The 26,693-nt window shown below is 41.2% G+C and overlaps 1 long non-coding RNA gene across 2 annotated transcripts; it reads left to right on the forward strand.

The window, feature by feature from the left end:
• Positions 1 to 22,136: 22,136 nt before the first annotated feature.
• On the forward strand, positions 22,137 to 26,380 carry LOC112438208 (uncharacterized). Of its 2 annotated transcripts, none has more exons than XR_010111249.1 (2): positions 22,137 to 23,500; positions 26,044 to 26,380. It is a non-coding gene; the product is annotated as an uncharacterized LOC112438208 (long non-coding RNA). The 2 variants fall into 2 exon arrangements; XR_003026681.3 differs by lacking the exon at positions 26,044 to 26,380 and adding an exon at positions 23,619 to 23,940.
• The last annotated feature ends 313 nt before the right edge of the window (positions 26,381 to 26,693 follow it).

A 26,693-nucleotide genomic window follows, 5' to 3' on the forward strand; every position in this document is an offset into this window, starting at 1 on the left:
AATGGATTAATAGTACAACCTCATAGGGTTGCTGCACAATTAAAAAGTAAATATATGTAAAGCTCTTAAGATAATACCTGGCACACTATATACACAGCTTCCTTAACCATACTAGCAAATCTAAATCTGTTCATCTCTAAAGCTTGAGTTATTTTAGCATCCAGGTATTTATAATCTTGGAATATTAGAGCCATCCTTAACCTACTGTACCCAAAGATTCTCTCATCTAAGGCCAAGTTAGGATGTTTTTATCTAATATAAATCCTATCCGATTCAATAGAAGCCTGATATCTTTATTTGTGGCCACCAAAGAAGAGCAATTCTGTTTGTTTCTTTAAAGTGGATGAGTGTGTAAATGTTAGGAGAGTGAACCTGAAGATAAGTTTTAAAATTTCAGTCTCAGGGATATGCTTATAACCTAAGTTCAGAGTGTGAAGATGATCTATCTGATTGGGAAGCTAAATACCCAAGTGAAGTTATGTGACTAAATTTAGAATTTTGTTTTTCACTCTTTGGTCAAATTTAAATCCAAACCAAATCCAAATAGCATGGCCTGTTTGTGCAGTACTCTGGCATATCAAAAATGAATGGAAAGTCAGGCATGGTGGTGCATACCTGTAGTCCCAGCTACTCAGGAGATTGTGGTTGGAGGATCACTTGAGCCCAGGAGTTTGAATCCAGCATGGGCAACATATCAAGACCCCATCTCTTAAAAGAAAAAAAAAGTGGACATCCTTGACACAGATTGGCCTAGTTTTAAGAATAGAAAATGGGCTGGGCGCAGTGGCTCACGCCTGTAATCCCACCACTTTGGGAGGCCAAGGCGGGTGGATCACTTGAGGTCAGGAGTTCGAGACCAGCTTGGCCAACATGGTGAAACCCCGTCTCTACTAAAAATACAAAAATTAGCTGGGCATGGTGGTGGGCACCTGTAGACCCAGCTACTCGGGAGGCTGAGGCAGGAGAATGGCATGAACCTGGGAGGCGGAGCTTGCAGCAAGCCAAGATAGTGCCACTGCACTCTGGCTTAGGCAAAAGAGTGAGACTCTGTCTCAAAAAGAAAAAAAAAAGAATAGAAAATGATGACTTAAAAGGCTACTGAAGAAAATATGTTAGTTTGTTTTGCATTGCTATAAAGGAATATCAGAGACTGGGTAATTTATAAAGAAAAGAGGTTTATTTGGGTCATGGTTCTGGGGGATGTATAAGAATCATGCCAGCATCTGCTTGGCTTCTGGTGAGGTTTCAGGAAGCTTATGATTATGGCAGAAGGCAAACAGGGAATCAGTGTATCACGTGGTGAGAGGGAGCAAGAAAGAAGGGAGGAAGTTCCACACTCTTTTAAACAACCAGATCTTACCTGAAGTCATACAGGAAGAAATCACTCATTACATGGGGAGAGCACCAACCCATTTGTAAGGGATCAACCCCCATGACCAAGCCACTTCCCACTAGGCCTGCCTCCAACATCGGAGATCACATTTCAACATGAGATTTGAACATCCAAACTATATCACAAGGCACAAGAGATGTTGGAGCAACACATAGCTCTTTCTAGATGTTTTGATGAGTTAAATGCAAAAAATCAGAAATACATGTCAGGAATTTTCCTGAAATGACACAAAGTTATAAAAATTTACACAAAGGCCATGGGTAGTGGCTCACGCCTGTAATCCCAGCACTTTGGGAGGCTGAGGCGGGTGGATCATCTGAGGTCAGGAGTTCAAGACCAGCCTGGCCAACATGGTGAAACTCCATCTCTACTAAAAATACAAAAATTAGCCGGGTGTGGTGGCAGGCGCCTGTAATCCCAGCTACTCTGGAGGCTGAGACAGAAGAATTGCTTGAACCTGGGAGGCAGTGGTTGCAGTGAGCTGAGATCGTGCCACTGCACTCCAGCCTGGGCGACACAGCGAGAGTCCGTCTCAAAAAAACAAAAAAATTACACAAAACTGCCTGAGGCAGAATAATTTAACAAGCACCAAATGTTTGGGAAATAGTTTGAGACAAACCTTTATTCAAACCCATACATGTTTATGCTTGGTGTATGTGTTCTGTAGGGTATGAATGTCTTTCTGTGTGTATGTGTGTATGGTAGTTGGTTGGGGTAAATTCTGTAAAATAGAATCATTGAATAATTGTAGTATAATGATCCTGAAGGCATAGAGCTCTTCAGTTCACATTTGAATAGTCTGAGGTTTTTGTTTAGGAGTGAACAAGAATACCATTTATTATTCTATTTTACTGGCAAAAATCCAGAAGCCGGCAAAAAGGAAAACAACTTGTAAAGAACAACATTAGCACATCCCAATATAATGTGTGTGAATCATTTGGCAAAGGATCTCTTTACTCATGTCTCCTTCATCTTTTTCAATGTTGGCTGCATTTTAGAAATATCTAGGAAAGCAGATTTTGAGGGGTATGAGGGAGAATATAAAATGAAATTCATCCAGTCACATCTCTTATAGCTCCAGCACTACAAGCCAAATGAGCGTAGACTGGCTCCTCTGTGTGAAGAGCTCCCGGATGTAGTAAAAAGATCATAAAATCTAGGTTCTAGTCATAACTACCATTTATTTGAGCCTCAGTTTTCTCATGTGTAAAATGACAATACCAATTTCTGTGCTGCCAAACTTAGAGTTGTGACAATCCAATGAAATCGTGGGTGAAAAGATGCTTTGTAAATTGTATAGTGCTGTGCCAATCCCAATACCCTCCCTTCTTTGTGCACTCTGATTTTTAATGTATTTTTTAATTGACAAGTAAAAATTATATAAATGTATGGTATACAACATGATGTTTTGATATGTGTGTGTATGTGTGTACATACACATATACACACACATTATGGAATGACTAAATCAAGCTATTTAACATATACATTACCTCACATACATCATTATTTGAGATGCAAACACTTGAAATCGACTTTCTTGGCAATTTTCAAGTAAACAATATATTGTTATTACCCACAGTTACCATGATGTACAATAGATCTCTTAAACTATTCCTTCTGTATAACTCAGATTTTGTGTCCTCTGACTAACATCTCCCTAATACACACCACCCACCCTCTGGGTAGTTATCACCACCATGCTATACTATATCTGTTTCTATGAGTTTGACTTTTTAGATTTCACATAAATGATATCATGCACTATTTGTCTTTCTGTGCTTGGCTTATTTCACTTAACATGCCTTCCAGGGTCATCCATGTTATGACAAATGACAGCATTTCCTTCTCTTTAAGGCTGAATAGTATACTATTGGGTATATATGCCACATTTTCTTTATCCATTCATCCACTGATGGGCACTTAGGTTGATTTCATATCTTGGCTATTGTAAATAATGCTGCAATAAATATGGGAGTGCAGATGTCTCTTCAATATACTGACTTTATATCCTTTGGATATATACTCAGTAGTGGGATTGCTGGATCATATGGTAGTTAATTTAATTTTTTTTTTTTTTTTTTGAGACAGAGTCTTGCTCAGTCGCCCAGGCTGGAGTGCAGTGGCTCGATCTCCGCTCACTGCAAGCTCCACCTCCTGGGTTCACGCCATTCTCCTGCCTCAGCCTCCCGAGTAGCTGGGACTACAGGCGCCGGCCACCACACCCAGCTAATTTTTTTGTATTTTTTTTAGTAGAGACGGGGTTTCACCGTGTTAGCCAGGATGGTCTCAGTCTCCTGACCTCGTGATCCACCCACCTCGGCCTCCCAAAGTGCTGGGATTACAGACATGAGCCACCGCGCCCGGCCGTTAATTTAATTTTTGAGGAACCTCCATACTGTTTTCCATAATGGCCGCACCAGTTTACATTTCCGCCAATAGTGTACAAGGGTCCCCTTTTCTCTGCATCCTTGACAGCACTTGTTCTCTTTCATCTGTTTGATAATAGCCATTCTAACAGCAATGAGGTAATATCTCATTGTGGTTTTAATTTGCAGTTCCATGATCATTAGTGGTTTTGAGCTTTTTTTTTTTTTTTTTTGAGACGGAGTCTCACTCTTTCGCCTAGGCTGGAGTGCAGTGGTGTGATCTTGGCTTACAGCAACCTCTGCCTCCCAGGTTCAAGCAATTCTCCTGCCTCCCGAGTAGCTGAGATTACAGGCATGCACCACCATGCCAGGCTAATTTTTTTTTTTTTTTTAGTAGAAATGGCATTTCACCATATTGACCAGGCTGGTCTCGAACTCCTGACCTCAAGTGATCTGCCTGCCTCGGCCTCCCAATGTGCTAGTATTACAGGCATTAGCCACTGCACCTGGCCTTGAGCTTTTTTTTATATATCTGCTGACTATTTGTATGTCTTCTTTTGGGAAAGGCCTATTCATGTCCCTTGCCAATTTTTTAATCAGGTTATTTGTTTTCTTATTACTGAATTGAGTTCCTTATATATTTTGAAAATAAATCCCTTATCAGACGTATGGTCAGCAAATATTTTCTCTCATTCCATAGGATGCCTCTTCATTCTGTTGGTTTGTTCCTTTGCTGTGCAAAAGCACTTGTGTAGTTTTGCTTTTGTTGCCTGTGCTTTTGGGTTCATACTCAAAAAAGAATTGCCCAGATCAATTTCATGGAACTTTTCTCCTATTTTTTTCTTCTGGTAGTTTTACAGTTTCAGGTCTTATGTTTAATTCAATCCCATTTTGAGTTTGTTTCTGTATATGATGTGAGATGAAAAGTCTAATTGCACTCTTCTGCATGTGGATAACCAGTTTTCAAAGGATCATTTGTTGAAGACGCTGTCCTTTCCCATTGTGTGTTCTTGTTATATTTGCTGAAAATTAAAAACTATAGGCCGGGCATGGTGGCTCATGCCTGTAATCCCAGCACTTTGGGAGGCCGAGGTGGGCGGATCACCTGAGGTCGGGAGTTAGAGTCCAGCCTGACCAACATGGAGAAACCTTGTCTCTACTAAAAATACAAAATTAGCTGGGCGTGGTGGGGCATGCCTGTAATCCCAGCTACTCGGGAGGCTGAGGCAGGAGAATCGCTTGAACCCCGGAGGTGGAGGTTGCTGTCAGCCAAGATTTCGCCATTGCACTCCAGCCTGAGCAACAAGAGCGAAACTCCGTCTCAGAAAAAAAAAAAAAAATTAAAAACTGTAAGTGCATGAATTTATTCCTGGACTCTTTCTTCTATTCCATTGGTTAATATGTCTGTTTTTATGCCAGTACTATGTTCTTTTGGTTACTATAGCTTTGCAGTCAATTTTGAGGAAAGGTAGTGTGATGTCTTCAGCTTTGTTCTCTTTTTTTTTTTAAGATGGAGTTTTGCTCTTGTTGCCCAGGCTGGAGTACAATGGCGTGATCTCGGCTCACTGCAACCTCCACCTCCTGGGTTCAAGCGATTCTCCCTGCCTCAGCCTCCCGAGTAGCTGGGATTAAAGGCATGTGCCACCACGACTGGCTAATTTTGTATTTTTAGTAGAGACGGGGTTTCTCCATGTTGGTCAGGCTGGACTCAAACTCCCGACCTCAGGTGATCCGTCCACCTCAGCCTCCCAAAGTGTTGGGATTACAGGTATGAGCCACTGCGCCTGGCCCAGCTTTGTTCTTTTAGTTCAAGATTACTTTGTCTATCTGTGATTTTTTATAGTTCTATACACATTTGAGGATTTTTTTTCTATTTTTGTGAAAAATGTCATTGGAATTTTGATGGCAGTTGCATTGAATCTTGAGATTGTTTTAGGTAGTATGGACACATTAAGAATATTAACCGATCCAATTCAGAAACACAAGATTTATTCCCATTTAATTGTGCCTTCAATTTATCTCATCAAGGTGTTTTTTTTTTTTTTTTTTTTTTGAGACAGTCTTGCTCTCTGTCACCCAGGCTGGAGTGCAGTGGCACGATCTCGACTCACTGCAACCTCTGCCTCTATGGTTCAAGCGATTCTCCTGCCTTGGCCTCCCGAGTAGCTGGGATAACAGGCGTGCACCACCACGCCCAGCACATTTTTGTATTTTTAGTAAAGATGGGGTTTCACCATGTTGGCCAGGCTGGTCTTGAACTCCTGACCTCAGGTGATCCACCCGCCTAGGCCTCCCAAAGTGCTGGGATTACAGGCGTGAGCCACCGCGCCTGGCCTCATCAATGTTTTATACTTTTTAGTATAAAAAGTTTTACTTCCTTGGTTGAACTTACTATTATTTATTTTTTGTTTAACTATTGTAAATAGGATTGTTTTCTTGATTTCTTTTATGGGTAGTTCATTGTTAGCGTACAGAAATGCTACTAATGTTTGTTATTTTAATTTTGTATCCTGTAACTTTACTGAATTTGTTTATTAGCTCTAACAGGTCTTTGGTAGATCTTTACGGTTTTTCATATGTAGGATCATGTCCTCTGCTAACAGAGACAATTTAACTTTCCAATTTGGATGCCTTTTATTGCTTTCTCTTGCCTAATTGCTCTAGCACAGTTTTACTACTATGTTAAATATAAGCAACAAGAGTGGTAATCCTTGCCTGTTTCTGATCTTAGAGGAAAAGCTTTCGACTTTTCGCCATTTATTATTATGTTAGCTGTGGGCTTGTTGAATATGGCCTTTATTGTGTTGAGGTGCATTTTTCCTATACCTAATTTTTTGAGAGTTTTTTTGATAAAAGGAAGTTGAATTTTGGCAAATGCTTTTTCTGTATTAATATCTGTTGAGATGATTACATGGGTTTTGTCTTTTATTCTGGTAGCTTAGTGTGTCACATCTTGCAGGTATAACAAGCTATTTAAACTTGGTAAAAATGGCTGGGCGCAGTGGCTCATGCCTGTAATCCCAGCACTTTGGGAGGCCAAGGCGGGTGGATCATCTGAGGTTGGGAGTTCAAGACCAGCCTGACCAACATGGAGAAACCCCGTCTCTACTAAAAATACAAAAAATTACCCAGGCGTGGTGGCAGGTGACTGTAATCCCAGCTACTCGGGAGGCTGAGGCAGGAGAATCGCTTGAACCCGGGAGGCGGAGGTTGCAGTGACCCAAGATCATGCCATTGCACTTCAGCCTGGGCGACAAGAGCAAAACCCCGTCTCAAAAATAAATAAATAAATAAATAAAATTGATAAAAACTTAAGTTTGATTACATTAAAAAAATCAACACTTTTAGTGCTCTCCTAACATTTTATGCTTTCGATGTTATCATTTACACATTTTTCTATTGTGTATACATTAATAAATTTTTGTAGCTATTATTGTTTTTAATAGATTTGTCTTATAACCTTCATACTAAAGATATAAGTGATTTAAACACAACATTAAAGTATTGAAGTATTCTGAATTTAACTATGCAATTGCTTTTAAAAGTTAGTTTTATGCCTTCATGGGTTTTTTTTGGGTTTTTTTGTTTGTTTTTTGTTTTTTTGAGATGGAGTCTTGCTCTGTTGCCCGAGCTGGAGTGAAGTGGCATGATCTCGGCTCACTACAACATCCACCTCCCAGGTTCCAGGGATTCTCCTGCCTCAGCCTTCTGAGTACCTCTGATTACAGGTGCACCCCACCATGCCTGGCTAATTTTTGTACTTTCAGTAAAGACAGGGTTTCACCATGTTGACTAGGCTGGTCTCGAACCCCCGACCTCAGGTGATCTGCCCACTTTGGCCTCCCAAAATGCTGGGATTACAGGCGTGAGCCACCTTGCCTGGCCCAGGTGTTTTATATTACTAATTAGCATCCTTTTCTTTCAGCTTGAAGAATTTTTTTTTTTTTTTTTAGACAGAGTCTAGCTCTGTCATTCATGCTAGAGTGCAGTGGCACGATCTAGGCTCACTGAAACCTCCGCCTCCCAGGTTCAAGCGATTCTCCTGCCACAGCCTCCCGAGTAGCTGGGATTACAGGCACACACCACCATGTCTGGCTAATTTTTGTATTTTTAGTACAGATGCGGTTTCACCATGCTGGCCAGGCTGGTCTCGAACTCATGAACTCAAGTGATCCACCCGCCTCAGCCTCCCAAAGTGCTGGGATTACAGGTGTGAGCCACCGTGCCCAGCCAAAGAACTTCTTTTAGCATTTCTTCTAAGACAGGTCTGGTGCTGATGAACTTCCTCAGCTTTTGTATGGTAAAGTCTTTACCTCTCCTAGTTTTTTAAAGGACAGCTTTACTGAGTAAAGTATTCTTGATTGGCAGTATTTCTTTTTCAGTACTTTGAATATATCATCCTACTTTCTCCTGGCCTCTAAGGTTTCTGCTCAAAAGTCTGTTGCAGCACTGGGCGCGGTGGCTCCTGCCTGTAATCCCAGCACTTTGGGAGACCAAGGCGGGCGGATCACCTGAGGTTGGGAGTTCGAGACCAGCCTGACCAACATGGAGAAACCCTGTCTCTACTAAAAATACAAAATTAGTCAGGTGTGGGGGTGCATGCCTGTAATCCCAGCTACTTGGGAGGCTGAGGCAGGAGAATCACCTGAACTGGGGAGGTAGAGGTTGCAGTGAGCCGTGATAGTGCCATCACACTCATCCCGGGAAACAAGAACGAAACTCCTTCTCAAAAAAAAAAGAAAAAAAAAAAAGAAAAGTCTGTTGCTAGCTTTAATAGAACTCCCTTATGTTTTGTTTTGTTGGTCGGTTTGTTTTGAGACGGAGTTTTGCTCTTGTTGCCCAGGCTGCAGTACAATGGCACAATCTCGGCTCACCGCAATCTCTGCCTCCCAGGTTCAAGTGATTCTCCTGCCTCAGCCTCCCAGGTAGCTGGGATTACAGGCATGTGCCATGTGCCACCACTCCCGGCTAGTTTTGTATTTTTAGTAGAGACGGGGTTTCTCCATGTGGTCAGGCTGGTCTCAAACTCCCGGCTTCAGGTGATCCGCCCACCTTAGCCTCCCAAAGTGTTTGGATTATAGGCGTGAGCCACCGGGCCTGGCCATATCCCTTATGTTTTATATGCTTCTTTTCTCTTGTTGCTTTCAGGATCCTCTTTTGTCCTACATTTTTGACAATTTAATTACAATGTGTCTTGGTATAGTCTTGTTTGGATTGAATCTAACTGGGGACTTTTGACCTGCTTGCACTTCGATATTTATATCTTTCCCAAGTTTTCTGTTATTGTTTCTTTTTGTTTTTTAGATGGAATCTCGCTCTGTCACCCAGGCTGGAGTGCAGTGGCATGATCTCGGCTCGCTGCAACCTCCGCCTCCAGGGTTCAAGCGGTTCTCCTGCCTCAACCTCCCGAGTAGCTGGGATTACAGGTGCCCACCACCACGCCTGGTTAATTTTTGTATTTTTAGTAGAGACGGGGTTTCACCATGTTGGCCAGGCTGGTCTGGAACTCCTGACCTCAGGTGATCCATCTGCCTTGGCCTCCCAAAGTGCTGGGATTACAGGTGTGAGCCACCGAGACTGACCTATTGTTTCTTTAAATAATATTTTGGCCTCTTTGTCTTTCCTTCTCCTTCTTAATTCCTATAATTTGAATATTTGCTCTTTTGGTTGTATCATAAATCCTGTAAGCTTTTTTTCATTCTTTTTCATGGGGATAGCTGGCTATCTTTGTTTTTTGTGTGTGTATAAGGGGATGAAAGCCACTATTTCCTGCTCTGTCATCGTGGTGATGTCATCTCACATTGTGCACTTTGCATTTACACTTGTGAAGTTTTCTGTCATCCATCTGGATCAAAATATGAGTAATCCCAGGAAAGCTCATGCTGGGTGGTACCTTGGGTATTCCATTACCCTGCATTTCGAGACTGGGTTGGTTGTTTTTGTTATGATTTGTAGAGTTTGTGGGAAAAGCAGGTTTAGTCCTGCCTGGGGCTGTTTTTCAATCTACATTGTCATAGTTCGCTGGCACCTGTAATCCCAGCAATTCGGGAGGCCGAGGCTGGCAGATCACCTGAGGTCAGGAGCTCAAGACCAGCCTGGCTAAAATGGTGAAACCCTCTCTCTACTAAAAATACAAAAATTAGCCAGGTGTGGTAGTGTGCACCTGTAATCCCAGCTACTTGGGAGGCTGAGGCAGGAGAATCGCTTGAGCCCAGGAGGCGGAGGTTGCAGTGAGCTGAGATCGCGCCACTGCACTCCAGCCTGGGAGACAGAGAGAGACTCTGTCTCAAAAAAAGAAAAAAAAATTGTCATAGTCATCTTCTGACAGAGATACTTAATGATAGTTTTGATGGAAATTTCTAAACAGTAAAATACCTTCCCAAAATAGTGACTGTGGGCTAGGTGTAGTGGCTCACTCCTATAATCCCAGCAATTTGGGAGGCCAAGGCGGGCGGATCACCTGAGGTCAGGAGTTCAAGACCAGCCTGGCCAACATGGCAAAACCCCATCTCTACTAAAAAATAGAAAAATTAGCCAGGTATGGTAGTGGACACCTGTAATCCCAGCTACTCGGGAGGCTGAGGCAGGGAGAATTGCTTGAACCCGGGAAGCGGAGGTTGCAGTGAGCCGAGATCATGCCACTGCACTCCAGCCTGGGTGACAGAGTGAGACTCTGCCGCAAAAAAAAAAAAAAAAGGTGACTGTACTTTTAAAAAATGCCTTCATCTCATGCCCTTTATCATAATACTTATACTATACAAAATCAGGTCATTACTAGTTTATCTTGCCTGACAGACTGTGAATTCATTAGAACCAGGAAATACGCCTGTCCTTTTTATTTGTATTTTTATTTTTTTGAGATGGAGTATCACTCTGTTGCCCAGGCTGGAGTGCAGTGGTGTAATCTCGGCCCACTGCAACCTCCACCTCCCAGGTTCAAGTGATTCTCCTGCCTCAGCCTCCCAAGTAGCTGGGATGACAGGCACATACCACCACACCTGGCTAATTTTTGTATTTTTAGTAGAGAGAGAGTTTTCCATGTTGGCCAGGCTGGTCTTGAACTCCTGACCTCAGGTGATCCACCCACCTCGGCCTCCCAAAGTGCTGGGATTACAGGCGTGAGCCACTGCGCCAGGGGCCTGTTCTTTTTATTGCTATACCCCTCTATATACCCTAGAGCCAGACACAGAGTAAGCATTCAGTAAATGTTAGATATATCGATCATAAGAAATTCATATTTAGGCTGAGCACGATGGTACACGCCTATAATCCCAGCACTTTGGGAGGCTGAGGCGGGCAGATCGCTTGAGCTCACGAGTTTGAGACCAGCCTGGGCAACATGGCAAAACCCTATCTCTACAAAAAATTACAAAAATTAGCTGAGTGTGGTGGTGTGTACCTGTAGTCCCAGCTACTCGGGAGGCTGAGGTGGGAGGATAGTTTGAGTGTGGGAGGTGGAGGTTGCAGTGAGCCAAGATCATGCCTGGGCAATAGAGCCAGACCTTGTCACAAAAAAAAGAAAAAGAAAAAGAAAAAGAGATGTAAAATCATATTTAAAAGGCAGCATTGAGGCTGGGCGCAGTGGTTCACGCCTGTAATCCCAGCACTTTGGAGGCCAAGGTGAGCAGATCACCTGAGGTCAGGAGTTCGAGACCAGCCTGGCCAATATGGTGAAACTCCGTCTCTATTAAAAATACAAAAATTAGCTGGGTGTGGTGGCACACACCTGTAATTCCAGCTAATTGGGAGGCTGAGGCACAAGAATCACTTGAACCTGGGAAACAGAGGCTGCGGTGAGCTGAGATCACACTACTGCACTCCAGCCTGGGCAATAGAGTGAGACTCTGTCTCCAAAAAAATTAAATAAATAAAATAAAATAATATTCCATTGTGTGGATATACTACATTTTGTTTATCCATTCATCAGCTGATGGACATTAGAGTTGTTTCTACTTGATGGCTATTATAAATAATGCTGTTATGAACAAGTTTCTGTGTGGACCTATGTTTTAATTTCTCTTGGGCATATTCCTATAACTAAAACTGCTGAGTCATATGATAACTCTATGTTTAACTTTTCGAGAAACTGCGTAACTGTTCCTTATTTATGTTCCCACCAGCAGTGTATGAGGGTCTTAAATTCCCCACATTTTGCCAACACTTATTTGTCTGCCTTTTTAATTATAGACCTTCTAATGGACATGAAGTGATAAATGCAATATTTTTAAAAATTTAAAATCAATTCAAAAAGTCCATGAACAAAATATCAAAATTTTAAATAAATACAGGATCTAGCAGTGCTGTGCTTAGCCACATTGGGGCCTGAAGCAAAAAGAAAAATGTGTGTCCTTATGTACATTTCTATTTATTCTGAATGGTAATGAAAGAGACTAACTTTGAAAGTATGTTTTTAATATAAAACTTTATCAAGACATGTTACTATTCCTCCTGAATATGAACAGAAATAAAAAAGGAAATTAAAATTAGAAATGTACAAATCACCAGATGAGAGCATTAATTATTAAGGAACAAGCAGATATCAAATAGAAAGTAAGAATAGTAGGCCGGGCATGGTGGCTCACACCTGTAATCTCAGCACTTTGGAAGGCCAAAGTGGGTGGGTCGCTTGGGCCCAGGAATTCAAAACCAGCCTGGACAACATGGCAAAACACTATCTCCACAAGAAATACAATAAATTAGCCGAGCATGGTGTCATGCACCTGTAGTCCCAGTTACTCGGGAGGTTGAGGTGGGAGGATCACCTGGGCCTGGAAGGTCGAGGCTGCAGTGAGCCAGATCATGCTATTGTACTCCACCCTGGGAGACAGAGTGAGACACTGGCTCAAAACAACAAAAATAAAAACAACAGAAAGTTAGAAGATTATACAAGTCCCAATTTCATGTTTGAAGTGGAACTATGACAAATAAAATAAAATACCATTAGAATTTTCATTTTTAGCCAGTAAAAAGTTATTTTCTCTAAATACTTCTGATTTCCAAAGAGTAGCCAATCAATAGCAAATACATGGAAACAACCTAGGTGCCCATCAACAGTGGATTAAACAAAGAAAATGTGGTACATATAGGCCGGGCTCGGTGGCTCACGCCTGTAATCCCAGCACTTTGGGAGGCTGAAGCAGGAGGATCACGAGGTCAGGAGATGGAGACCATCCTGGCCAACAAGGTGAAACCCCATCTCTACTAAAAATACAAAAATTAGCCAGGCATGGTGGCGTGCACCTGTAGTCCCAGCTACTCAGGAGGCTGAGGCAGGAGAATCGTTTGAACCCGGGAGGCGGAGGTTGCAGTGAGCCAAGATTGCGCCACTGCACTCCAGCCTGGGCTACAGAGCAAGACTCCGTCTCGGTGAAAAAAAAAAAAAGAAAGACAAAAAAAAAAAAAAAAAGAGAATGTGGTAAATATATACCATGGAATACTATGCAACCATAAAAATGAATGAAATCCTGTTCTTTGCAGCAACATAGATGCAGCTGGAGGCCATTATCCTAAGCAAATTAATGCCAAAAGAGAAAATCAAATACTGCATGTTCTCACTTATAGGTGGGAGCTAAACCCTGGATACATACAGACATAAAGATGGGAACAATATACACTGAGGACTCCAAATGGTAGGGAAGAAAGAAGAGGCAAGAGCTCAAAAACTTTCTATTAGGTACTATGTTCACTATCTGGTGATGGGGTCAATAGAAGCCCACATCTCAGCATCATGCAATATACACACTTGTAACAAACTGGCACATGTACCCTCTGAATCTAAAATTAAAATTAAAAAAGGAACCAGTGGGGTTGTATGGCACAGCAGAAGAGAGTGATGAAAAGTAGAATGATGAAAGGATAAGCATATTTGCCTGTAGACTTGCTCATTTAACTTATGTGTGTTTATCTGTATCTGGGACCTGGGGAAGGAGATATAGAAATGCACTACAGGCTGTCTTCAGTGTTAAGGACATAGCATGATGAATGTAACACGTGTGTCATGGTCAGTTTTATGTCAACTTGGCTAGGCTACATTCTACAGTTATTCAATGAAACTCTAATCTAGGTCTGGTTGTGAAGGTGGTTTGTTGATGTGACTAAAGGTTATCATCAATCAGTTGACTTTAAGGTAGATTATTCTAGATAATCTAGGTAGGCTGATTCAATAAACTGGAGGCCTTAAGAGCAGAGCTGAGGCTTACTTGAAGAATACATTTTCGCTGAGGATAGAACTTTAGCTCATGCCCAACAGTTCCAGCCTGCCCTATGGATTTTGGACTTGCATAGCCATTTCCTTGCAATAAATCATGTAAGCCAATTCCTTGTGATAAATCTCTTAATACTTAAAAACAGCAACAAACAACAACAACAACAAAATAACGAAAAGCAGTCAACGACTTGGCTCAAAAATATTCTAATGACTAAAATCCTGTAAAAATTTCATCCAAAATAGTTTTTTCTTTTTGCCCAGGCTGGAGTGCAACGGCACGATCTCAGCTCACTGCAACCTCCACCTCCCAGATTCAAGCAATTCTCCTGCCTCAGCCTCCCAAGTAGCTGGGATTACAGGCATGCACCACCACGCCGGGCTAATTTTGTATTTTTAGTAGAGACGGGGTTTCTCCATGTTGGTCAGGCTGGTCTTGACCTCCCAACCTCAGGTGATCTGCCTGCCTCGGCCTCCCAAAGTGCTGGGATTACAGGTGTGAGCCACCGCACCTGGCCCAAAATAGGTTTTTTTTGAGATGGAGTCTTGTTCTGCCTCACCCAGGCTGGAGTGCAGTGGCACAATAATCTCAGCTCACCGCAACCTCCGCCTCCTAGGTTCAAGTGATTCTCCTGCCCCAGCCTCCCAAGTAGCTGGATTATAGGCACCTGCCAACATGCCTGGCTAATTTTTGTATTTATAGTAGAGATGGGCTTTCACCGTGTTGGCCAGGCTGGTCTCAAACTCCTGAGCTCAAGTCATCCGCCCGCCTCAGCCTTTGAAAGTGTTGAGATTACAGGCATGAGCCACTGCACCTGGCCCCAGAATTTCATCCAAAATAATTTTAAGTATCCTGCAAAATCAGTAATGTGTGATATAAAATCAGCATTGAGTTTGAGTATTCTAAAGCTGGTTCATAAAGTTGCTTTAGTGTAATCTTATTCAAATTTGGAAGTAGACTTAATATATTTTTAAAATGATATCCTGTGAAAGCAGTTTCCATATGCTAAAATTAATTAAAAATTAATTTAAGATTGTTCAGTTGGTCAAGAGAAATTGCCAAACATCGATTTCTCTTACTTGAAAACAAGATAAGGAAAGATGTAACTTTTGAAATTATTATCGATGAATTTGCTTCCATTAAAAATCAGGAAAGCAGCAAGAGGGAGGTTATTTATGTCTAAGGTATCTTCTGGAAGACAAAAGTGATTTCTCATCATGAAGGCCACAAGGAGGTCATGGAGGCTAGAAAAGTGGAGGATGACACCATTCATAGTGCTCAAAAAAAAAAAAAAAAAAACAAAAGCTGGCCAGCTGCGGTGGCTCACACTTGTAATACCAGCACTTTGGGAGGCCGAGGCGGGCAGATCACCTGAGGTCAGGAGTTCAAGACCAGCCTGACCAACATGGTGAAACCCCGTATCTACTAAAAATACAAACAATTAGCCGGGCGTGGTGGTGGGTGCCTGTAACCCCAGCTACTCAGGAGGCTGAAGCAGGAGAATCACTGGAACCCGGGAGGCAGAAGTTGCAGTGAGCCAAGATCGTGCCATTGCACTCCAGCCTGGGCAACAAGAGTGAAACTCCGTCTCAAAAAAAAAAAAAAAAAAGGCAAGAATGTTTTGCTCTGATCATTTCTATTCACGTTTGTGCTAGGGGTTCTGTCCAGGGCAATTAGGCAAGAAAAAGAAATAAAAGACATTTAGAATTTTAAGGAAGAAGTAAAACTATATCTACTTTTGTTAAGGAAGAAGTAAAACTATATCTGCTTTTACAAGATATAACCTTGCATATAGAAAATCCTAAGGAATCCACAAAAAACTACAGTAGCCCCCCATATCTATGGGTTTCACATCCACAAATTCAACAAATTGCAGATCAAAAATAAAGCAATATTAAAAAAACAACAATAAAAATAATATAAATGAAACAAATACCATATAACAACTATTTACATAGCATTTACATTGTATCAAGTATTGTAAGTAATTCAGAGATGGTTTGAAGCATTCAGAAGGATGTACATAGATTATATAACCCCATTTTACGTAAGAAAATTAAGCATCTGAGAATTTTGATATCTGTGAGGGGTCCTGGAATCAAATCCCCTTGGATATTGAGGGACAACTATACTAGAACTAGAACTAGAACTAACAAGACACTTTACCAACATTGTACAATACAAAACTAATATACAACAAAGAGTTGTATTTTATAGACTTGCAATAAACAAATCTGAATAAAATTAAGCAAAAAATTCCATTTAAAATAGTATAAAAATACTTGTACTTAGGAATAAATTAACAAAAGAAGTTCAAAACTTGTACACAGAACATTATTGAAATTTGTACACAAAACATTATTGAAAAAAGTTTAAGAAGATCTACGTATATTGGAAGACCTCCATCGCATGTTCATGAATTTAAAGACTTAATATTGTTATAATGTCAAAGGTTTCCAAATTTATTTATAGACTCAACACAATCCCTATCAAAATCCCAGCTTGATTACTACAGACATCGACAAGCTGATGCTAAAACTCATATGAGACTGCAAGGGTCCAGAATAGTGAAAATCATCCAGAATAAAGTTGGAGGTTGAAGCATTCATGTTTCTTTTTTTTTTTCTTTTTCGTTTCCAGTGGGGTCAGATACTCATGGTTTTTTTCTTAAAATTTACTTCAAAGCTACAGTAATCAAGACTGTGGGATTGGTATAAAGTTACATTTATAAATATATATAAATCAAAGGAATAGAGTTGGGAGTTTAGAAATAAACCCTTACATTTATGGTCAATTATAAACAAAGAAGCAATACTCTTTTAAACACATGGTGCTGGGAAAACTGGGTATCTATATGCAAAAGAAAGAAGTTAGATTACTATTGCTCATCACATACAAAAATTAACTCCCAGGCGCGGTGGCCCATGCCTATAATCCTAGCACTTTGGGAGGCTGAGGTGGGCAGATCGCTTGAGTCCAGGAGTTGAGACCAGCCTGGGTAACATGGTGAAACCCTATCTCTACAAAAAAATACAAAAAAAAAATTAGCCAGACGTAGTGGCGCTGTGCCTGTAGTTCCAGATACTTGGGAGGCGAAGGTCGGAGAATTGCGTAACCCTGGGAGGCAGAGATTGCAGTGAGTCAAGATTGCGCCATTGCACCCTAGCAGTGATGAGGGTGAAAGCCTGTCTCAAAAAAAAAAAAAAAAAGAAAGAAAGAAAGAAAAAAGGCCGGGCGCGGTGGCTCATGCCTGTAATCCCAGCATTTTGGGAGGCCGAGGCGGGCAGATCACCTGAGGTCAGGAGTTTGAGATCAGCCTGGAGAACGTGGTGAAACCCCGCCTCTACTAAAAATACAAAAATTAGACGGGCGTGGTGGCACGCACCTGTAGTCCCAGGTACTCGGGAGGCTGAGGCAGGAGAATCACTTGAACCCGGGAGGCGGAGGCTGCAGTGAGCCGAGATCTTGCCACTGCACTTCAGCCTGGGTGACACAGCGAGACCCTGTCTCAAAATAAATAAATAAATAAAAATACAAATAAAACAAATAAATAAATAATAAAAACCAAACAAAAACAACCAAAAAAAAAAAAAACTCAAAATGTATCAAAGACCTAAATGTAAATGCTTAAACTATAAAACTCATATAAGAAAATCTTCATGCCCTTAGGTTAGACAATGTGGCTTTTTTTTTTTTAGTTATGACATTAAAAACACAAGGTACAAAAGAAAAAGTAAGTTGTACTTAGTGAAAATAAAAAACTTTTGTGCTTTAAGAACGCATCAAGAAACAAAAAAACTTACGAAATAGGAGAAAATATTTGCAAATCATATATCTGATAATGTAAAACTCCTACAACTCAATAAATGACCAATAACCTGATTGAAAAATAGGCCAAGTATTTGAATAGATATTTATCCAAAGAGGATATATAAAAGGCCAATATGCACATAAAAAGATGCTCTACATCATTAGCTACTGGGAAAATGCTCATCAAAAGCATTTGAGATACTACTTCACACCCATTAGGCTGGCTATAGTTAAAATGACAAGTATGGCAACAATGTGGAGAAATTGTAACACTCATATATTGCTGGTAGAAATGTAAAATGATGCAGTGCCTCGGAAGACCCTTTGACAATTCCTCAAAGAGTTCATCATAGAGTTACCGTGTTGCCCAGCAGTTGCCCGCCTAGGTATATACCCAAGATATCTGCAAACGTGGGTTGACACAAAAACTTGTGCATAAATGTTCATAGTAGCATTATTCATTATAGCCAAAAGATGGAAACAACCCAAACATATATCATTTGATGAATGGATAAGCAATATGTTGTATATTTATACAATGGAATATTATTTAGTCGTAAAAAGAAATGCACTGATATATGCTACGACATGCATGAACCTTGAAAATATTGTGCTAAGAAGTCAGGCACAAAAGGTCACCTGTTGATTTCATTTAAATGAAATGTTCAGAAGAAGCGAATCCATAGAGACAAAAAAATGGTGTTTGCTAGGGGCTGATTGGGTGAAGAGGTAATGAGTAGTAACTGCTAATGGGTATGGGGTTTCTTTTTTTTTTTTTTTTTTTGAAATGCAGTCTTGCTCTGTTGCTCAGGCTGGAGTGCAGTGGCAAGATCTCGGCTCACTACAACCTCTGCCTCCCGGGTTCAAGCGATTCTCCTGCCTCAACCTCCCAAGTAGCTGGGATTACAGGCACCCATCACCACGCCCAGCTAATTTTTGTATTTTTACTAGAGACGGGGTTTCACCATATTGGTCAGGCTGGTCTCGAACTCCTGACCTCAGGTGATCCACCCGCCTCGGCCTCCCAAAGTGCTGGGATTACAGGTGTGAGCCAACACACTCGGCCGGGTATGGGGTTTCTTATTGTAATGGAAATGTTCTGAAATTAGATAGTAGTGACAGTTACACAAGTCTGTGAATATATCAACAACCACTGACTTGTACTCTTAGGGTGAATTTTATGGTATGTGAATTATAGCTCAGCTTAAAAAGGAGCTTTAGGATTGGTCAACTTTATATATAGTTTAAGTGGCGTGATTTTACATCTCATGATACATCCTTCTTTCTAATATATTGCCTTCATTGGCTCACATTACATTTATAAATTCCCTTCTTGTTGTTTTTCCCATTCCCTACATCACTTGGTACAGTGCTTTGCAAAATGTATAACTTTATAAATTATTTTGGGTGTTGAAATGTATGTATGAAATACTTTTTCATCCCCTTGAGCCCCTAATAAAAAAAAAATTACCCAACCTTCACATTTTATTTCTCCCTACTAGAAAATAAATTCCCTAATGCTAAGATTTATGGTAGATTCATCTCCATACCCAACTCTACCTTATTTATTTATTTATTATTTATTAATTTATTTTGGCACAGAGTCTCGCTTTGTCACCCAGACTGGAGTGCAATGGCACAATCTTGGCTCACTGCAACCTCTGTCTCCTGGGTTCGAGCAATTCTCTTGCCTCAGCCTTCTGAGTAGCTGGAATTACAGGCGCACACCACCACACCTGGCTAATTTTCGTATTTTTAGTAGAGACGGGGTTTCACCACTTGGCCAGGCTGATCTCGAACTCCTAACCTCAAGTGATCTGCCCCCCTCAGCCTCCCAAAGTGCTGGGATTATGGGCGCGAGCCAGCGTGCCCGGCCCCAACTCTCACTTCTATTTCTACCTTGTACCTAGCACAGTGCCTTGGATAAAGACACTTCTTACGATTCTTTTTCTTTTTCCCCTCTCCAATTTGAATGTAATCTCCTTGAAGATTAATGCTGGATTGCATTCATCACCCACTTGTGTAGTCTTATTCTTTACCTGTAAGTTCTTAAAGAATGAATAAATTCTGTTATATCTGTTCTCCCACATGCCACCGCAAATTGTACTTTTTTATTTTATTTTATTTTATTTTTGAGATGGTTTCGCTCTTGTTCCAACTCATGTTTCAAATGAATTTGTTCTAGTGTAACTCAGCATCTATCATTTTAGCTGTTAAGACTGTTACTCATTTATTTGTCTTAAATTGTGAATGCAAAGATAACATGAACTATTGTCCCAGGGGTCATTGCCTTTGTAAATTTGTTTGTAAAATTTCCAAATAAGAGCCCTTTCTAAGCAAGTGCCTGCCAAATATGGCTGGATGATGGTAAAATCCCAACTCTCCTTTCACCTATTTGGATTTTATATTCTTTCAGGAGGCAGCTTTCTTACCTTTGGAACAATTACTTATGTAAGAGGAAAAGTGGGTTTCCACAGAGAATGAAATAGGTACTAGCTAGTTCAGTAGTCCAGGAAGCTACAAAGATCAGTCTTCAAGAGGAAATAATTGTAACCTGGCAACCAAACTCTGTCTCTGGTGTTTTCTGGAGGCATTTTTCTTAAGTTGGAATTGAGGCAGGTAGACTAGGGGAAATGTGAGTGAGTGGAGGCAGGGGCATGAAGCTTGCACCGTGGCTGTGAATTAATATAGCTTTTCTGTCCCTGGGTCTCTGGGTCTAGCACTTTTCAATTCGAAACATTACCAAATAAAACCAGTGCATCAATTTGTTAAAAAAAAAAAATTGACTGGCAGCTTTACAAGCCTATTTCTTGAATAATGCTTCCTGCTGCTTATTTCTTTATATGTGTATTTAAAAAATTCAGCCAGGCACGGTGGCTCATGCCTGTAATCCCAGCACTTTGGGAGGCCAAGGCGGGTGGATCACCTGAGGTCAGGAGTTCGAGACCATCCTGACCAATACGGTGAAACCTCGTCTCTACTAAAAATACAAAAATTAGCCAGGTGTGGGGGCCTGCGCCTGTAGTCCCAGCTACATGGGAGGCTGAGACAGGAGAATCGCTTGAACCCGAGAGAGGAGAGGCAGAGGTTGCAGTGAGCCGAGTTTGCGCCACTGCACTCCAGCCTGGGTGACAGAGTGAGACTCTGTCTCAAAAAAAAAAAAAAATAAAATAAATAAAAAGTCATTTTCCTCCCAAACAGACAAAGTCCCAAGAGTCATCAGAACAAAACTGCAATAGATTTCATTTTTTTTTTTTTTTTTTTTTTGAGACGGAGTCTTGCTCTGTCGCCCAGGCTGGAGTGCAGTGGCGCTATCTCGGCTCACTGCAACCTCCGCCTCCTGGATTCAAGTGATTATCTCGCCTCAGCCTCTCGAGTAGCTGGGATTGCAGGTGCCCACCGCCACATCCAGCTAATTTTTGTATTGCTGTAATTGTTGGCCAGTCTGGTCTCAAACTCCTGATCTCAGGTGATCCGCCCACCTCGGCCTCCCAAAGTGCTGGGATTACAGGCATGAGCCACCGTGCCCGGCAGGTTTCACTCATTTTTATCCCCCTTTCTACTTACCATTAAATTACTACAGAGGGATGTTTTGTACCTGCCCCAAAATAAATGCATGGTGTGCTACTGCCAAAAGAAAATATGACAGAATTTACAGTCATATTTGCCTCCTCTGCAACATTCAGACTTGATCCTTCTTTTACCCTACATTGTCTATCTGATTCCCTACTCTTTTAGTACTAGTTCTTTCTTAGGAGCTCAACAGTTCCTTTTGCAATTGGTTTTTGGTGCCTGTCCTACAAATTTCCAAGATGTGCTCAAATATGCCTAAACCCTAGGAGATGACACAGTTTAAGCTTAGAGACCTCTCCACCTCTATTACTGACCTTTGAACACGTGACTGGTTTTATGTGGTGTTTTACTCCAAAATGTCCATATGTCAATGCCCAGATGTTTTATACAACTGTGTATCATTACCTTCCTTTTGAGGGTGACGATATCAAAATAAAGACAGAAAAGTAATGATGCAAATGAATAGAATAAGAGGTGTTCTATGTGGGGGTCTCGTAGAAAACCAGAGACAACATTAGTGCATAGAGAGAAACTATAGCTTTGGAAAGGGATTAGGACCTCTAAAGTGTCTTTTCCTTACCGGTGAAGCACAAGCCTTCCCCCAGAAACCTACACCACTCACACATAATGCTTCACAAACAAGTTTTGGCCTCGGTTTTTTCATACTTTTGGGGCTGGTATCCAGCTAGTGTATTTTCCCTCATGGAGCGGGAACAACAGAGATAAAGGTTTTGATAAATATAGAGGCCTCTTAGAAGTGTCAGGACTGAATCTAAAAGAGCTGAATCTAAAAGAAGAGGGAGGCTGGGTGCGGTGGCTCACGCCTATAATACCAGCACTTTGGGAGGCTGAGGCGGGTGGATCACTTGAGGTCAGGAGTGCAAGACCAGCCTGGCCATGATGGTGAGACCCCCGTCTCTAGTAAAAATTAGCTGGACATGGTGGCAGATGCCTGTAATCCCAGCTACTTAGGAGGCTGAGGCTGGAGAATCGCTTGAACCCAGGAGGCGGAGGTTGCACCGAGTCGAGATCGCGCCACTGCACTCCAGCCTGGGCGACAGAGCAAGACTCCGTCTCAAAAAAATAAAATAAAAATAAATAAAAGAAGAGGGAAGATGGAAGGACTTTTAGGCTCAAGAGCAGCATCTCAACTCTTTTTTTTTTTTTGAGACGGAGTCTGGCACGGTCGCCCAGGCTGGAATGCAGCGGCACCATCTCAGCTCACTGCAACCTCCGCCTCCCGGGTTCAAGCGATTCTCCCACCTCAGCCTCCCAAGTAGCTGGGATTACACTGAGATTACAGGCAAGCGCCACCACACCTGGCTACCAACTCTTTTATGAAGACTCTTTTGTTTACAGAATTAAAGGAAGCACCTTGTTCTGAATCCAGTTTTGCCATTGACGGACTCACTGTATGACTAGGCCAAAACCCTCTGGCTTCAGTTTTCCCATTAGTTGGTTGAAGTACATACACCCTCATCTATCGGAACACGGGGCTTTAGTAAAGTGAAAAAAAGTAGGTTCTAGCTCATTCTAGCACTTTTGGAAAATTGGGTCACCTCTTTGGGCCTTAATTTCGTCATCTATAAAACAGGAAAAAATCAGTCCTCAGCTTACCTGATGTTGCAATGACTTAGTGAGATAACAGAAGTGAATGGCAGCTTTGTCTATCATACTTGTGAGGTAAAGTTAATGAGAGTGAGAGATCTGGAAATAGGGAAGAAAGAAAGGAGTCGAGGCAAAGCTAAAAGAAATTTGGGTTGGGAAAGGAAAAAAGAAATGAAGAGAAAGAAAAAGCAAAAGGGAATTTCAAAAGAGATAAAGGCTGTGAGAGGAAGTGCAACAGGTCAGGAAACTGGGGGAGGGCCCACGGCAACGGCTGCGGCACGGCAACGGCTGGGGCACGGCAACGGCTGGTGCATGTTGCCGGCGGAGGCATTTAGGTAGTGCACGGCGGCTGGGCGCCGGGCCTGTTTGGCTGTGACGCCCACCCCCGGCTTTCATCCGCCTATGCCCTAGGGCTAGTGGAAGACTTAAGATGGCGGCGTTTGCACGGAGTGCAATCACTGCGTCCTTACGGGGGTTGCAAGGCGTCCGAAGTATGAGTCCAGTAACAAAAGGCCAGAAACTCGCCAGTTAATAGTATTGTGGTGAGTGATGAGCCTCACGTTGGCTAGAGAAGTGGCCGTTAACGAGGCTACACACTTTGGGATCGCGTGGCCTGAGTCGGGGGAGTAACCGGCCTGTATTCCATTTTTCTCTCTCCAGTCTCTTCAAAATATCGGAGAATAATTTCTTTCTCGCTGATCGCCTAACTTCTACTGACGAAGCTAGGAAGTTGCAGAAGCTAGCTCCTAGGAGGGATATATGGGTCGTTCTTTCCTTTTTCCTTATTTAAATGGGTTTTTATTGACACCATGTCGCGCCAAAATGGATTCCATCTCCTCAGAGCTTTCCTAGGAACAGCCTAACCTCTTGGGCCTAACTTTATTTTTTTTTTGTTCTGCCTTTCATGTCCAAACTTCTTAGTTTTAATTAATTTGTTTGTAACGTATTCATTATGCACTAGATTAAACAATTTTTTTCTGTGCCTACTATACCCCAAATGTGGAGTTTTGGGCAAAAACTTAACATTTGTTCTTGAAGCATCTCAGAGGTGTGTGTGTGTGTGTGTGTGTGTGTGTGTAATCTTTGGGGGACTTACATTGCCAGGTTGATTACTCACTAAGAAAAGAGCTAGATTTCCTGTTTTCAAATCTGTTGGCGAAATTAAATTTATGTTAAGCATAGCATGTTTACTATATATATGGGGAAGACAGTTAAGAGTGACATCTAATATGTTGTTAAATGCTTATGTGGTTAAAGTAAATTTCATGCATTACCGCGGAGTATGAATTGCTGCAACCTTTTAGAAAAGAATCTGGCAATATTTAGGGAAATAAAAAATACAGATAGCACTTGAACAAAAACTGGAATTCAAAAGTCTGACTTTTAAGAATCTATCCTACAGAAATAAAAGTACCAGTATATAATGACGCATGAACAAGGATACTTTTGTACTATTTTGTTCTTGTGACAACTGGAAACAACCTGTGTATCCATCAATAGGAGAATGTTTGAGTAAATTTTGGTACATAAATATTATGAAATATTTTGACTTTTGACCTAGAGAATCTTATGATGGATGGTTATGTGAGAAAAGTAAGTTGCAGAATAGTCTAGTATGAGTCCTTTTTTTTTTTTTTGATGGGGTGATGAAGGAATGCAAGATTAACTTCTTTATCTTTTGGAGGAGACGTTAAATATATTATGAAATACTTAAGACATATACAGATATACAAGGAATAATACAATGAACCTCTCTTCTCACCACCCAACGTAAAAAAAAATCAAACATTAACGTGACAGTTGAAGTTCTCTGTGTACCCATCCCTGATTGCATCTCTCTCTTCTCTCATCCCCAGAGGTAACCATTATTTTAAACTTAGTGATTTTTACCATGCATTTCTTAAACTTCTGTGACATAGCAACTTCTAGCATGGATTATTTTTTGTAAATATTGAAGATGAATTTTTAAAAAAAGTCAATGAAAGAAGAAAGCAAGTGTCTATCTGACTTTTTTTTTTTTTTTTTTTTTTGAGATGAAGTCTTGCTTGTTGCCCCGGCTAGAGCTTAGTGGCGCAATCTTGGCTCACTGCAACCTTCACCACCCCAGTTCAAGCGATTCTCCTGCCTCAGCCTCCCGAGTAGCTGGGATTGCAGGCGCCTGCCACTGTGCCTGGCTAATTTTAATTTAATTTTAATTTATTTTATATATATATATAGAGAGAGGGAAAGAGACAGACAGACATGGAGTCTCGCTCTGTCACCCAGGCAGGAGTGTAGTGGCTCGATCTCGGTTCACTGTAACTTCCGCCTCCTGGGTTCAAGCGATTCTCATGCCTCAGCATCCAGAGTAGCCGAGATTACAGGCACACCTTGCCACGCCTGGCTAATTTTTGTATTTTTAGTAGAGACGAGTTTCCCTATATTGGCCAGGCTGGTCTTCAACCCCTGACCTCAGGTAATCTGCCTGCCTCGGCCTCCCAAAGTATTGGGATTACAGGCGTGAGCCACGGTGCCCAGCCTTATCTGACTATTACTGTAACAGTGGCCAATAAAAATTCCTTCTTTTCTTTTTTTTTTTCCTTGAGCCTAGAAATTTCTTAATTGAGGGGAGAATCTAGCAAGCAGTTGAGTCAAAGGGTGTAGATTATACTATAGTGGTAAAGAAAGTAAGCAGCTGGCAGTGAAAGCAATCTCAAGCAAATAATGAATGTTCCATGAACAAGATGCCTGAATTGAAAAACAGAACAAAACCAACTAACCAAACAAAAAACAATCCGTGGATCCTAACTCAAATCCAAGGTGATTTGAGCCTGCACTTGTAATTAGACAAAATCTATGAACTTCAGTTGCCTTGGAGGCGTCTGAGGGAAATGAGGTTGCATGTAGATGAATCAGTTGTTTCTGGCATCATGTTAGTGTGATTACATTTAGCTGCTGTGTGCAAAACATTTTAGCAATCATTTAGGTCCAGGACGTGGAATTTATTAGTGCAACAACCCTGTAAACAGTGGTTAGAACATTAATAATTTTATTTTATTTATGTTTTATTTATTTTTTGAGATGGATTTTTGCTCTTGTTGCCCAGGTTGGAGTGCAATGGCGCGATCTCGGCTGACTGCAACCTCCACCTCCTGGATTCAAGCTATTCTCCTGCCTCAGCCTGCCGAGTAGCTGGGATTACAGGCATGTGCCACCGCACCCAGCTAATTTTGTATTTTTTAGTAGAGATGGGGTTTCTCCATGTTGGTCAGGCTGGTCTTGAACTCCTGACCTCAGGTGATCCGCCCACCTCAGCCTCCCAAAGTGCTGGGATTACAGGCGTGAGCCACCGCGCCCGGCCAGAACATTAGTTTTAAACTTCCTAACCCTTGGGAGAAGGCAAAACACTTGATGAAATCTACATAAAGACTTAAAACATTTTACCAATTTTGCATTGTTTGTTTGAAATTGCATTGACGACTGGTATGTTAATTTTGTATATATTTTTATGAGAACAATGTTGGACATCATTTAATTTTTTTTAGGTTTTTTTAATTGATTATTGATTGGTTCATTTGCAGGAACTGACTATTAGTAATCAAGGATACAAATTGTTAAGAGAATATGTTACAGAGAAAAACTTGACAAGCTAGACTTAGATTTTTGTCGTTAAAGATAATTTGTGGGATGTGATTTTTATAAGGAGTTACATTAAATAGAATGTCTTACACAGATTTAAGAGGTTAATAATTATAA

The sequence above is a fragment of the Pan paniscus genome, chromosome X, assembly GCF_029289425.2.
Source record: "Pan paniscus chromosome X, NHGRI_mPanPan1-v2.0_pri, whole genome shotgun sequence".
Classification (NCBI taxonomy): domain Eukaryota; kingdom Metazoa; phylum Chordata; class Mammalia; order Primates; family Hominidae; genus Pan; species Pan paniscus.